The sequence below is a fragment of the Macaca thibetana genome, chromosome 3 (assembly GCF_024542745.1).
Source record: "Macaca thibetana thibetana isolate TM-01 chromosome 3, ASM2454274v1, whole genome shotgun sequence".
Lineage (NCBI taxonomy): Eukaryota > Metazoa > Chordata > Mammalia > Primates > Cercopithecidae > Macaca > Macaca thibetana.
Genome location: NC_065580.1, coordinates 176,878,118 through 176,892,072, shown reverse-complemented (window position 1 = coordinate 176,892,072; position 13,955 = coordinate 176,878,118). Strand labels below are relative to the sequence as shown.

Sequence of the window (13,955 nt, the reverse complement as noted above, 5' to 3'; positions counted from 1 at the left end):
TTACTCCTATAAAAGAAAGACTTTTTTTCTGTTTAATTTTGCATTTCTTTTCATTTGACACTTCTTAAAACAAGTGCGAATAATGCTAAAATCACTTCAAATGTCAACATCAGCATCAAGTCTATCCGGACAAAATGAAACTAATAATTAAACAATTATATCCTAGACTTAGGCAATGCAAAATTGGCCATCTGAAGTCTTTTGAATTTATAAAGGTGCTTTTTGTAAGGTGCTTTTTACAAACCGGGTTCTACAGTGAAGGAAAGGTAAAAATACATCATTTACAAAATAACATTTGGCTACATACCAAGGGAAATTTTCTTAAAATTTCATTACTTCATTTTTATGAGTTCTCATTTACATAGAATTACATCATTTTATATCATCTGTAGCTCACTTGTATAAGCCAAATCAGACATCATCCGGCCCAGTCTCTTCTAAAGAATATACAAATACATAATTTTTATTAGAAAATAAAAATATGGAATGCTTCACAAATTTGCATGCCATTTTTTGCAGGTATATGCTAGCCTTCTCTGTATTATTCCAATTTTAGTCGATATGCTGTCTAATTGAACACAGAATCTCTTTTTATTACTATTACAAGGATAGTTGAGATTCAGGGGCTACATTGAGAGGACGGCCAGTTCATCACCTCTTTAAAATAAAAATAATTCTTTGCTTTACCCCCTAAAAGTCATCTGGATAGGGAAAAATGAATTATGTCATGAAGGTGACATTTTTTACCATTGGAGCTTTGCATGATAAAACAATATGGTGAAAGAGAATGTTGACTTTTATATGGATTTTAGCTGTGTAAATGGATTTAGCAACTTTATTTGAGGAAATAGTTCCATTTACTAAACTAATATCAATAAGTTGATTACTTGAAAATTATATTAATGAAACAAATATATTTTCTGATAATGTTTATTTAATGACAACAGACAATTTTACATGTCTTACAAATGCAAAAACAATGAAAAAATACCTCCGTTTCTTTTTGTGCTATCTTGTTCTTATTATAGTCTTTTCTTTAAAACAATTTTGTCCAGGCAAAAAAGTTAAACTAGATGAAAAATCCAGTGTTATTTTTGGACTTAGTAAAGCCACTGTGCAGTGTTTTCACCAAAACAGCAATTGTATATTGATAGCAGAAAACCTGGAATCCTCATTGTAAATGGAAACATAAGTAGAAAAACAGTATCATACTAATACATATGCCTTTGATTCTATTGCAGACTTAAATAGAAAGCATGAACAAGATTCCATTGCATAACTAAATAGTAAGCATGAACAAGATTCCACTGTATAACTACATAAGGTGCAGGAACAATGAACAGCAAAAAAATGTTTGTAAACTTTATAAATAATTGATCAGATGTGAGGTGGATCTGCCTGCTACATGGGTCACCCCATTGATTGCCAGGTTGACCTGACCGATCCAGCTGGCTCAGCCAGTGTCCCCTGCCTCCTTCATGGCTCCATGTTGGATGCTCATGGAGGATGAGGATGATGTGCTCATTAAAGGACTGTTCTTCTGTTAAGGGTATAAATGATTAGTTACTAAAATTTATGAATAAAACGAATACACAAAAAGTCAATTGAATTGCATAAATATTTCTCATATAACGTGACTAGAAATGTCCTCTCTTCCTAAATGGATTTTATGTCATGTGAAACATTTACATGACATTTACATTCATGTACATTCATAACTCATTGACATTCATAACTTTACTACAGGTTGTAATTTACATTTACATTCATAACTTTACTACTCATTTACATTCATGAGTAAATTTACATTCATAACTTTACTTCTGGTTGTAATTCACTTATTACATTTATAACTTTACTACTGGTTGTAATTCACATATTATTGCTAAATCAAGCAGTCATTTAAAAAATATGGTCAGAAACTAATTTAAGAAAGAATATTTGTCTTTTTTATATATTTTTCAAAAGAATATTAGGTATAAATAAGTAAAAACTCACTGAAGTTTCTTAAATGGGTGTTATTTTCAAAGTTAAACTATTCAGATTTATTAGTGATTCTGTCAGTTGTTTATATAAAATCACATATTCTGGTTTCACCTTCATTCTAAATTTTTAACTTACACAAAAGGAGCAGCTCTTCTGAATGTAAAAAATATGCTATTATAAACCATCTGTATTTCTGTTAATGTTGAAAAATATGAGAAAGAGTAAAATAATTTGCATATAGATACAGACACATTTCATTCTCACTTTTAACCTAAATGAACTTATTTTGGTCAGTTAATTCACTGGGAGATATTGTGAGTTGTGTATATCAATCAACTCTCTCTAACTCAAGGAATCTTGCAGAAAAAAAAAGGCTCCATCTACCTTTCACTTTGCAGAAACAACTTGAGCTTAGATGGACTCTTTGATTAGAAGATCAAAATGTTTAACGAACATAAATGCTTGTTCTGGACATTGAAATACCTCATATTGCTATAATATCAGGGTCAGCAATGAACCTGACATAAGTAGTTGTTCTCAAATATAAGTTACTTGGTAATCAAAGGTAATCCACAAGCAAGAACATCAGCAACAGTTGAAAACGTATCAAAAATGTAAAATCCTTTATTAAACTTATTAAAAATGCCTCCCCTCCAAACTACTAAACTGGAATCTGCATTTTAACAGGTCCTTTGTATACATATGAAATTTGAGAAACACCAAGGTTATGTGCTTTAACAGCACAGAGGGATGCTTTAAAAGAGACCTTTTTATATATGGAATTTAACTGATGCGTGTTTTTCCAATCCTGAGACTATATGGGATCTCTGAAGGGATAAAAGAAATGAATCTTAAATGTTCACATAATCTGCCAATTTCTTGTCCCATAACTTCTCTAATTTGAGGGAAAATATTATTTCATTCATTTGCTCTTCTTTATTAGTATTTTTCTCTCAGGAAACCAAATAAAAAAAGTATAAAAGACATTTCTCATTTTCTGCCATTTTCAAAATATAAGTCAAATCTTGATCCAGGCAACAAAAGACAATTTAATAATTGACAGTCAGTTTAACCAGAGAGAATTTGCCTTTAATGTCAAAAATACAAATCCACCAATTTCTTCAATTGTCAAGAAATTTTTATTAACATTGGCCCACAATGAATTCTTTCATACTTCTTCCTGTTTTCCATTCCCAATGCTATTCCACTGGTTTACACCATAATCATTATCATCCCAATTTCCACAATACTACCTAACTAGTTTCTGAATTTTCACACAATTCTCTCTGATCCATTTTGTATAGTGTAGCCATAGTAAAATTTCTGAAATAGGAAACTGATCATGTTATCCCCTGCTTGAAACTCTTCAAATGTTTTCATTTTTAGGAAAAGGCTCAAACTCTGCAATAGCCTTCAGTAAATACCCCTAGTGATCATAGCTTTGCTCTCCTTCGGCCTAGTCTCTTTGCTTCCATCTCTTGTACTCTGCACTCCACACTCTAGGCATATCAAATTACTGTCACTTTCACAAGCTCACCTTTTCAGATTTGGCATCCTGCTACTTCAATTTAGCTCTTTCCTTATATTATATATAAAATAATATATACCGTATATGTGATGTCCAAAATAACACATAGTTTCTTTTCTCATCCTAAGTGCCACTTCAACTAGGAAGCCCATCATAATAAAATACATCTTGCGTAGATTTCATAGCACCCTGCAGTTCTCTACCTTCACACATACTGCACTATATTAAAACACCCAATTATTTGTAGAGATTTGTGAAAATATTGTTTACCTAATTTTAGCAGATTACCTCTTAAACCGTCCATTTTATTAAAAACCAGTCTGATTTAGGTGAATATAGAACAACGAATAAAAAGCAGGTAAACTACAATGATAAAAAGTGAACAGGAATTTGTGGCAGGACTAAACACCAAAAGAGAGGAGAATATCAAAATAAAATAGAGGCCTAGTGATGATTATCTGGAGATAGACTTTATGGAGAAAGTTGACTATCTTTTGAGACTTAATGAAATTTCTTTCAGTTTCCTAAGCTATGTCTTACGAAAAACTCAATACCTTTCTCCAAATGCTGTGTGAATTGCCTCTCCCTGCAATTTTTGTTCCCGTGTCTGTTTCCTAGTTCCTTCTTCTGCTGAAAGTTATACATCTCATTTTCGCAACTCTTTTCTCTTAGCTTTCTATCAACCCATTTGTAGAATGTAGCTCTTATCAGTAGATATAGTCCATTTTAGAAATTTGGAAACAACAAATGTGTTTTTCACAGCAGAACTTAAACAAATATTAAATATCTTATGATAATTATTATTATTTTGCAAGAACTTTGTTCTTGATGAAGAATTGTTATAGGTTGGACATGGTGGCTCATGCTTGTAATCTTAACACTTTGGGAGACCAAGGAGAAAGGATCATTTGAGTTCAGGAGTTCAAGACCAGTGTGGATAACATAGGGAGATATCATCTCTACAAAAATAAAAATAAATAAAAAATTAAAAAATTGCATCCTGGTGTGGTAGTGCATGCCCATGGTCCAGGCTACTTAAGAGGCTGAGGTGGAAGGATCACTTGAGGCTGAGAGGTCAAGGTTGCATAAGCTATAATCACACCACTGAATGCCAGACTGAGCCACAGAGAACCTGTCTCAAAAAAAAAAAAAAAAAAAGGAAAAAGAAAAAAAAAGGATTTCTATACCAGTTATTTGGTCACCATGCAAATCTCATGGACTGGAAGATTCACCCATGTTAAAAATGTTCATATTACCCAAAGCATCTACAGATTCAATGCAATCCCTATCCAAATACCAAAGACATTCTTCACAGATGTAGGAAAAAAATTCTAAAATGGATATGGAACCACAAAAGACCTGCCTAGCCAAAGCTATCCTAAGCAAAAAGAATAAAACTGGAAGAATCACATTACCTGACTTCAAATTATACTACAGAGCTATATAACTGAAATAACATGGCACTGGCATAAAAACAAACACACAAACCAATGGAACAGAATAGAGGACCCAGAAACAAATTTGCATACCTACAGTGAATTCATTTTTGACAAAGATGTCAAGAGCATACATTGGAGCAAGAATAGTCACTTCAATAAATGGTGCTGGGAAAAATTCATATGCGGAAGAATGAAACTAGACCCTTATCTCTCATCATATACAAAAATGAAATAAAAATGAATTAAAGACTTAAATCTAAGATGACAAACTATGAAGCTACTACAAAAAAAAAAAAAAAAAAAAAAAAAAAAAAACAACTTTGGAGAAACTCTCCAGGACATTGATCTGGGCAAAAATTTCTTGAGCAAATACCTCGTAAGCACAGGCAACCAAAGCAAACATGGACGAAGGGGATCACATCATGTTAAAAAAGCTTCTGCACAGCCAAACATACAATCAACAGAGTGAAGAAACAACCCACAAAAATGGGAGAAAAGATTTGCAAACTACCCGTCTTACAAGAGATTAATAACCAGAATATATAAGGAACTCAAAGAGCTCCATAGGAAAATAATCTAATAACCCAGTCAAAAAATTGAAAAAAGATTTGAATAGACATTTCTCCAAAAAAGACATACAGATGACAACCAGACATATGAAAAGGTGCCCGACATCATTGATCATCAGAGAAATACAAATTGAAACTGCAATGAGATATCATCTCACCCTTTTTAAAATGGCTTATATCCAAGAGACAGGCAATAACAAATGTTTGTGAGGATGTGAAGAAAAGGAAACCCTTGTACACTCTTGGTGGAAATGTAAATTAGTAAAACCACTATGGAGAACAGTTTGGAGATTCCGCAAAAAACTAAAAATTGAGCTACCATGTGATCCAGTAATCCCTCTGCTGAGTATATACCCAAAAGAAAAGAAATCAGTATATCAAAGAGATATCTGCACTCCTGTGTTTGTTGCAGCACTGTTTACAATAGCTAAGATCTAGAAGCAAACTAAGTGTCCATCAACAGATGAATGAATAAACGAAATGTGGTACATATACACGATGGAGTACTATTCAGCCATAAAAAATAATGAGATTCAATCATTTGCAACAACATGGATGGAACTGGAGATCAGTATGTTAAGAAAAATAAGCGAGGAACAGAAACACAAACATTGCATGTCCTCGCTTACTTGTGGGATCTAAAAATCAAAACAATTGGACTCATGCACATGAGTTCAAGATTGAAAGGATAGTTACCAGAGGCTGGGAAGGGTAGTGGTGTACGTGGCTGAGGGAGAGGTAAAGATGGTTAATGGGTACAAAAAAAACAGAAAAAATGAAAAACACCTACTATTTCATAACACAATAGAGTGGCTATAGTCAATTACATGCTTAAAAATAACTTAAGGAGTGTAATTGTATGGTTTGTAACTCAAAGGATAAATGCTTGAGGGGATGGATACCCCCATTCTAGTTGATGTGCTTATTTCAAATTTCATGCCCATATCAAAACATATTATGTACTCTACAAATATATACATCAACTATGTAACCACAAAATAATAAAAAATAAAAATAACAACGAATAAATACTCAAATGGCTTCACCTAAAAGGAGCATTTGCTTTTAGGGAACACCTATCCCAAAACCGTATCCTAAACTTAGTGATATTAAAATTTTCAAATTTTCTTCCAGCTCAGAAAAACTATCCCCCAGTTTTTCCCCATGGAAATGAAAACATTCATTTGAGAAGGCAAATATCTATACTACTGGTGGCCTTATTTTTGTTCTTGTTCCAATATCATATATGTCGGAGTTACCTAAAAGATTTAGAAATAATCATCAGAATTTAAGCCCCCACAGAAAAGAATTTTGTATCTTCAATACTGCATCCTCATTATCTATAGTAAGGCTAGGCAAAGTATAGTGATATAACAAAAATTATAAAATGAATGAGTGAAAGAACCTTCCTAATCCAACAAATTGTTGGGGTTCTTCATTTGATAACCACCAGGGAGAGTGCAAACAAAATTAACAACAACAACAACAAACCATGAAAGAGCTGGGAAGGTTTCAAATAGGAGAAAAAAAAAACAAGAATATAGGAAAACAATGGAAAGTATTACCCATTTTTCCCCTCTCTGAATATGAACTATGTGACAGCAATTGTCTTTGAGGCATTTGAACATAATAAACAGAGGAGAGACTTAGAATATGAGTCCCAAGACTGCCAAGGGTAAAATTTTTAGTCAAAAAGCATATAGGTCTTCAAGCCTAGATCTTTGGAGAAAAGGTCTTGATTTTGGGATACGGATCAGTTATTTTAAATCTATCAAATGTATGTAATATTAATAAATATTTACAAGGTTGCAATATTCTGGATATTTCTGCAAAAAGTTGATTTTGATTTTTTAATGCTAATTAATGCTGAAGGAGTAAATAGGAGGATACCAGATATTTATATTTTGATAGTCAGGAGCAGGACCAGCTACATAATTTGTGAGGACCAGTTAAAAAATAGAAATGTAGGCTCCTTTATAAAAATTATTGGAAATTTAGCAACATCAACAGTAGCACATTAAACCACATATAAGACCCTTTTGCATACCCATAAAGCTGACTGTGGTTGGGAATAATACTAAGTGCAATGAAATATGCTAAAATGGTGATCATCTATGTCTTTGTGACAAAACATTTTTGACACAAAATTATTTACCTAAAAATCTACTTGAATAACAATTTAATGTTATATTATTTTGCCTCAGCATTAACTTCCTTTATTACTGAATTTAACTGTATCTTTCCTCTTTGGAAATGGGAAAATTAGAGACACCATTAGATGATAACATCTTCTGATTAAAAGTTCCTTGATGATCAAAGTAATGAAAAAAAAGATAATTAACATTTATGAACCAATTAGTATGTGCTAGATGCTACAACTACCTAGGCTCATTAATCCTGAAGTAAAAATTTTCCGGTTATCAGCATACATTCATGTGTAATTAATGAAGTAATTAACAAATGTAAGTAACTTGCCAAAGTATCACACAACCAATAGATGACTAATTAAGAATCAATACCGAGATTTGTTTAGTATGAAAAAGGAGAAACTTCTCTAATTCTTCTTAGAGCATTCTAGTTGTCTCTTCTTTTTCTCCTATTCCCCAGGGAAAATGAAGTTATTAATATGATTGATTATATCCCAAGGCATTAACTGTGTAGTAAAAAGCTTAAATTTGTTATTTTCTCTGTTTTCTTTCCCCTTGTGACATACAATTTTTTGATACTTCCTCTCTCTCTTTCTATTTCTCTCTAAATTGTATAAATTCAGATGCTCAGATTTAGATCTACGTAAGTGGGAAACTTCATTTATGTACTAAACTTAAATGTCCTTTTACTGAGCTTTTTATTGCTGCACTGAGTTCTTGCAAAGTGGTTGTCAAAAACCTGTTCTGTTATTGCATTTGGGTTCTCAGGTAGAAAAATGGAATGATGTGTAAGGCGGTGTTTATATAGTTTTGCATCTTTATTCATAGCATCCAGCCTCATACTTAACTTCCCTTTACATCCATATAGTGTGTGATACTCACTTACAGTTTTGTTTTTAGGATTAAATAATGTAATGAATCCATAGTGCCTGGCACATCCATTCTACTTGACAAAAGCAACTACAATAATAATGACATATCTATTTCAGGATGGGGAATGAGCCTATGAAAATACATACTTGGAACAATTGAATTAGAAAAAAACTATTGATTTGCAAATTGAATAGGATAAGATTATGAAAGTTAGCTTTGAGAATGTGATAAGAAAGAGAATAAGAGATACATGTGACATTTCAAAGTTTGAACTGTCTGATGATAGTCAATTACATTAGGAAAGCTAGGCCTTTTCAACTAGAAATGATTCGTAGAAGAATTTTATCAACTTGACATTTATGAAAGCTACATTTGATAATATATGACAAAATATGGCAAATACTCTAGTTTCTTGTGTCTCCATAAAAGCTCAAAATGTGACTTTCACTCAGTGAATATGTTTCTATGGAAACTAACATAAATAATGTATATATACTATTTTCTAATCATCTAGCTTAGTACAGGACTAGAATTTCAAAGGCTGAAACAAGTAAAATTTATTTAATATCTTAACTGTGTCAAGTAAGAGTTAGAAGACATGGGGCACATTAAAATTCTTCTGAAGAACTCAGTATGTCAGTATTCTATTTGTTGAATAAATGGTGACCTATATGTTTTAAAGAAAATATATGTAAGAATTAATTGACATGCTATTGTAAAAGTTTAGGAGTTTTACTTGAATTCTCCTTCAGACAGATGGCTATTTCATTTTAAAAAGACAGAGGACACAGGAGTGCATGTGGTGAGACAAAGTATTTTATTATTTTTCCTCCAAAAAAGTTTTGATTTTAGTTAGGTACTTAGACATGTGCAGTTTGAGATCCAAAGTTCAGCACCATAAATCTTAGAGCAGACCATCTGGAGCTAAAAATATTTAAGAACAGGTGTTATAAATTGTCCATTTATGTTCATATAGGAGCAAGATGGTAGTAGAAAATCTGCTTTCAAGTAGAAGTACATCTTGATGGACATTTCAGAATAAATTATCTGCCAAATATACTCTTAAATGTAGGAAAAAATTTTGTCATATAGGTGAGGTCGCTTAGGAGCATCTGTTTACATTTGGAAAATTTCAAGTTAAGTTTCCATTTTAGAATATTTGTTGCTTGATAGATCATTTTACAGGAAATATTTACCAGGAGATTTTTCTTTAGGTCTCTTTTCTTAGTAACATAAAGCTCTTTTGTCAGAGAATAATTAATATGTCTTCTTACTTATTATGGCAGGGATACCCAACAACCCCTTATTTGCAAATATCTTTATTTTATATACAATCACCTCTTTGCATTCATAGGGGATTGGTTCTAGAACTCCCCGAGGATACAAAAATCAATGGGTACACAAGTCCCTTATATAAATAGTGTAGTATCTGCATATAGCCTTAGGTGTAGTATGTGTATATAGTCTTTAAATCATCCCCACATTACTTATAATACCTAAAACAATGTAAATGATATCCTTGAACAATGTGGCAGGTCAGGAATGCTGACTCCCCATGTAGTCAAAAATCTGCATATAGTTTTTGACTCCCCAAAAACTTAACTACTAATAGCCTACTGTTGACTAGAAGCCTTACCAATAACATAAACAATTGCACACATTTTATATGTTATATACATTATATGCTGTATTCTCCCCATAAATTAAGCTAGGAAAAAATAAAATGTTATTAAGAAAATCATAAGAAAAGAAAGTATATTTACTATTCATTAAGTGGAAGTGAATCATCGTAAAGGTTTTCATCTTCATATTTTCACATTGGACAGGCTGAGAGGGAGGAGGGAAAGGAGGAGTTGATCTTGCTGTCTCAGGCATGGCAGAGTAGAAGGGGTGGAGGAGGCAGGAGAGGCAGGCAAACTCAGCGTGACTTTACAGAAGTTCATTGTAATTTCTGTCTAACTTTTGTGCATACATAACTAATCCTTTCCCCACTGCTTGCTTTACTTTCAGTGTCTGTGTCACGGAAGGGACCATGTCATAAAAGAAGACAAAAGCAGTCTTGAATAATCGGAACAATTCTGCTAGATTCTCTAATGTCAGTTTGTTTCCTGGTACTGCTGCTTCTAATTCTTTTTCCTCATCATCTGGCACTGGCTCAAAAGCACACAACCCATCTCCATCAAGTCATCTTCTGTTAATTCCTCTGGAGTGGTGTCTATTAGCTCTTAATTTTTTTTTAAGATCCATATCTTGAGTCCCTTCTGCCTCCACCTTTTTTTTTTTTTTGCCATATCCAAAATCTCTTTCATGATTTCCTTGATTGGCTTTGTTGTAAATTAGACAGTCACGCCAAACATCTGGACACAGTTTTCCCTAGGAGGAGGAATTTATTATTTTGGATTTAATGACTTTCATGGCTTTTTCTATAACAGCAATGGCATCTTTAATGGTGTAATTCTCCCAGACTTTCATTATGTTTTCTCTGTGAGAGTTCCTTTTTATAGCGTTGAGAATCTTTTCCATAAAGTATCATACATAATGAGCCTAAAAATCCTTATGACCTCCTGATCTCGAGGCTGAATTCGAGACTTTGGGAAAAGTAGACCACTTCGAAGGCTTCAGTGATGATCTCACGGGGTTCTGGGTGGCCAGGGACATTGTCTAATATCAAAAGAACTTTAAAAGGTAGTCCCTTACAGGCAAAGTACTTCCGGACTTCAGAGACAAAGCATCAATGAAACCAATCCAGACTAAAACTTTCTTGTCCAAGTCTTCTTGTACAACCAAAAGGCTGGCAGCTGGTATTTATCTTTTCTCCTCAAGACTGGGGAATTAGTATCTTTTTAGATTATGGCAGTTCTGACCATAAACCCAACTGCATTTGCACAAAACAGTAGAGTTAGCCTATCCCTTCCTTCCTTCCTTAAATTCTGCTGCTTGCTTCTCTTCCTTATCAATGAACATCCTTTGTGGCTTTTTTTTTTTTCCATAATGCAGCACTTGTGCCTGTATTAAAAGCCTGTTTGAGCAGATATCCTTTGTCCTCAATTATTTTCTTCTTTTGTAATTGTATTTAATTAATTGTATTTAATTTTAATTTTTATATATTTTTTGTTTCAATAGCTTTTGGGGTAGAAGTGATTTTTTGTCACATGGATGAATTGTATAGTGGTGAAGTCTGAGATTTTAGTGCGCCTGCTACCCAAATTTCTTAATGGCATCTGGGAATTTGCCTGCTGCCTCTTGGTTGGCAGAAACTACTTCTCCTATTATTTTCATATTTTTTAATCCAAATCTCCATTTAACATTATTAAACCATCTTTTGCTGGCATTAAATTTTACAGCTTTAGATCCTTCCCTTTCTTTTGCTTCAAGTTGTCATATAATGACTTCACTTTTTGTCAAATTATATTAAAGTATAGAGGTGTGTCTTTGTGTGTGTGTGTGTGTGTGTGTGTGTGACGGAGTCTCCCTCTGTCACCCAGGCTGGAGTGCAGTGGCGCCCCCTTAGCTCACTGCAACCTCTGCCCCCCCGGGTTCAAGTGATTCTTCAGCCTCAGCCTCCCAAGTAGCTGGGACTACAGGCGTGTGTCACCACACCTGTCTAATTTTTTGTAGTTTTAGTAGAGATGAGGTTTCACCGTGTTAGCCAGAATGGTCTCGATCTCCTGACGTCCTGATCCACCCGCCTTGGCCTCCCAAAGTGCTGGGATTACAGGTATGAGCCACTACGCCCGGCCAGGTGTGCTATAGCAATTTGAGCCTCATATAAAAACTACATTTTCAAAACAAGATGAGATAAGAGGATACTTTGCAAAAAGTGCAAGGTTTTCACATCTGTTGGGATAACTGCAGCAAGGGCTTCATAAATTTTTTCTTTTTTTTTATTCCAATGATCCTTACACTAGATTAATTTATCTTGAAATAGTGGGCAACTGCAGCTGCAGACTTCAACATACAGCACATATCAAACAAAGTGATGTTTTCTTGTAATGTCACGACTTTTCTATGATTCTCGGGACCACTTCGAGCATCACTAATGGCATTTTGTATGAGTCTCATGCTGTTATTCAAGGTTCACCGTCTTGCACTAAACATGATGAAAATATGTGAGAACTCTAGGAGATCACTTTTTATTGCAGTACACAATTTACTGGAGAGATGAACTGCTCACATGGAGATTATTAACATTTCATGGCTTTTTTTTTTTTTCTTTCTTTTTTTGAGCTGAAGTCTTGCTCTGTCACCAGGCTGGAGTGCAGTGGTGCGATCTCGGATCACTGCAACCTCAGCATCCCAGGTTCAAGCGATTCTTCCGCCTCAGCCTCCTGAGTAGCTGGGACTACATGCAGTTACCACCACGCCCATCTAATTGTTTTATTTTTAGCAGAGATGAGGTTTCACCATGTTGGCCAGGATAGTCTTGATCTCTTGACCTCATGATCTGCCTGCCTAGGCCTTCCAAAGTGCTGGGATTACAGGCATAAGCCACCACACCCAGCCTCATTGCATGACTTTTAAGCTGATATTGGCAACACTTGAGTTCATCACAACAGCAACAGGAAGTGGCTACCAAATTATTATAGTAGTACAATATGTACTACAGTTAATTTTATGCAGTTGTAATTTAATAGTGCATCTTAACATTTGTTTACATTTATCTCAACTATGAATGGTACCATGTAGATCTGTGTTGATATGTGTAATATTTTATAAACTTTAACTTATCATAAAACTGTATATTTTGTGGTAGTAAATGATAAAACAAGTATCTACATTGATTTTACACACTCATGACATACCTAACTTTTTCTTACTTTTTTCTGTATTTCTAGGCTATGCAGTTCATCTGAGTTTTTTTTTCAAACTGTGGCAAATCTAAAAAAAAATTCCAGTATATATATTGAAAGAAGTTTTCACAGATGTAAACTTACACAGTTCAAACGTGTGATTATTCAAGGATCAGCTTTCATTGCTATACTGTATGGTTTAGGAAACAACAGCTTTAAAAGACTATACAATATTCTGTGCAGACACAACCATTTTTTAAGTATTTCTGATCCACAGTTGGTTGAATTTAGAGATGTGGAATCCGTTCATATGGATGGATGATTGTACTTCCTTTTCCTTTCTACCTCAAGGAAGAATTTGTATATATTTTGTTGGGAAAGTTTTTATCATCTTAATACATAGAAAGACTTTGGAGCCGGGCGTGGTGGCTCATGCCTGTAATCCCAGCACTTTGGGAGACCGAGGCGGGTAGATCACAAAGTCAAGAGATCGAGACCATCCTGACCAACATGGTGAAACCCAGTCTCTACTAAAAATACAAAAATTAGCTGTGCATGGTGGTGCGCGCCTATACTCCCAGCTACTTCAGAGGCTGAGGCAGGAGAATTGCTTGAACCTGGGA

General features: G+C 34.0%; 1 non-coding gene across 1 annotated transcript; it reads right to left on the bottom strand.

Annotated features, from left to right (window-relative positions):
• Positions 1-475: 475 nt before the first annotated feature.
• LOC126951786 (U6 spliceosomal RNA) lies at positions 476-580 on the bottom strand. Its single transcript, XR_007724647.1, has one exon. It is a non-coding gene; the product is annotated as a U6 spliceosomal RNA (small nuclear RNA).
• Positions 581-13,955: the final 13,375 nt, after the last annotated feature.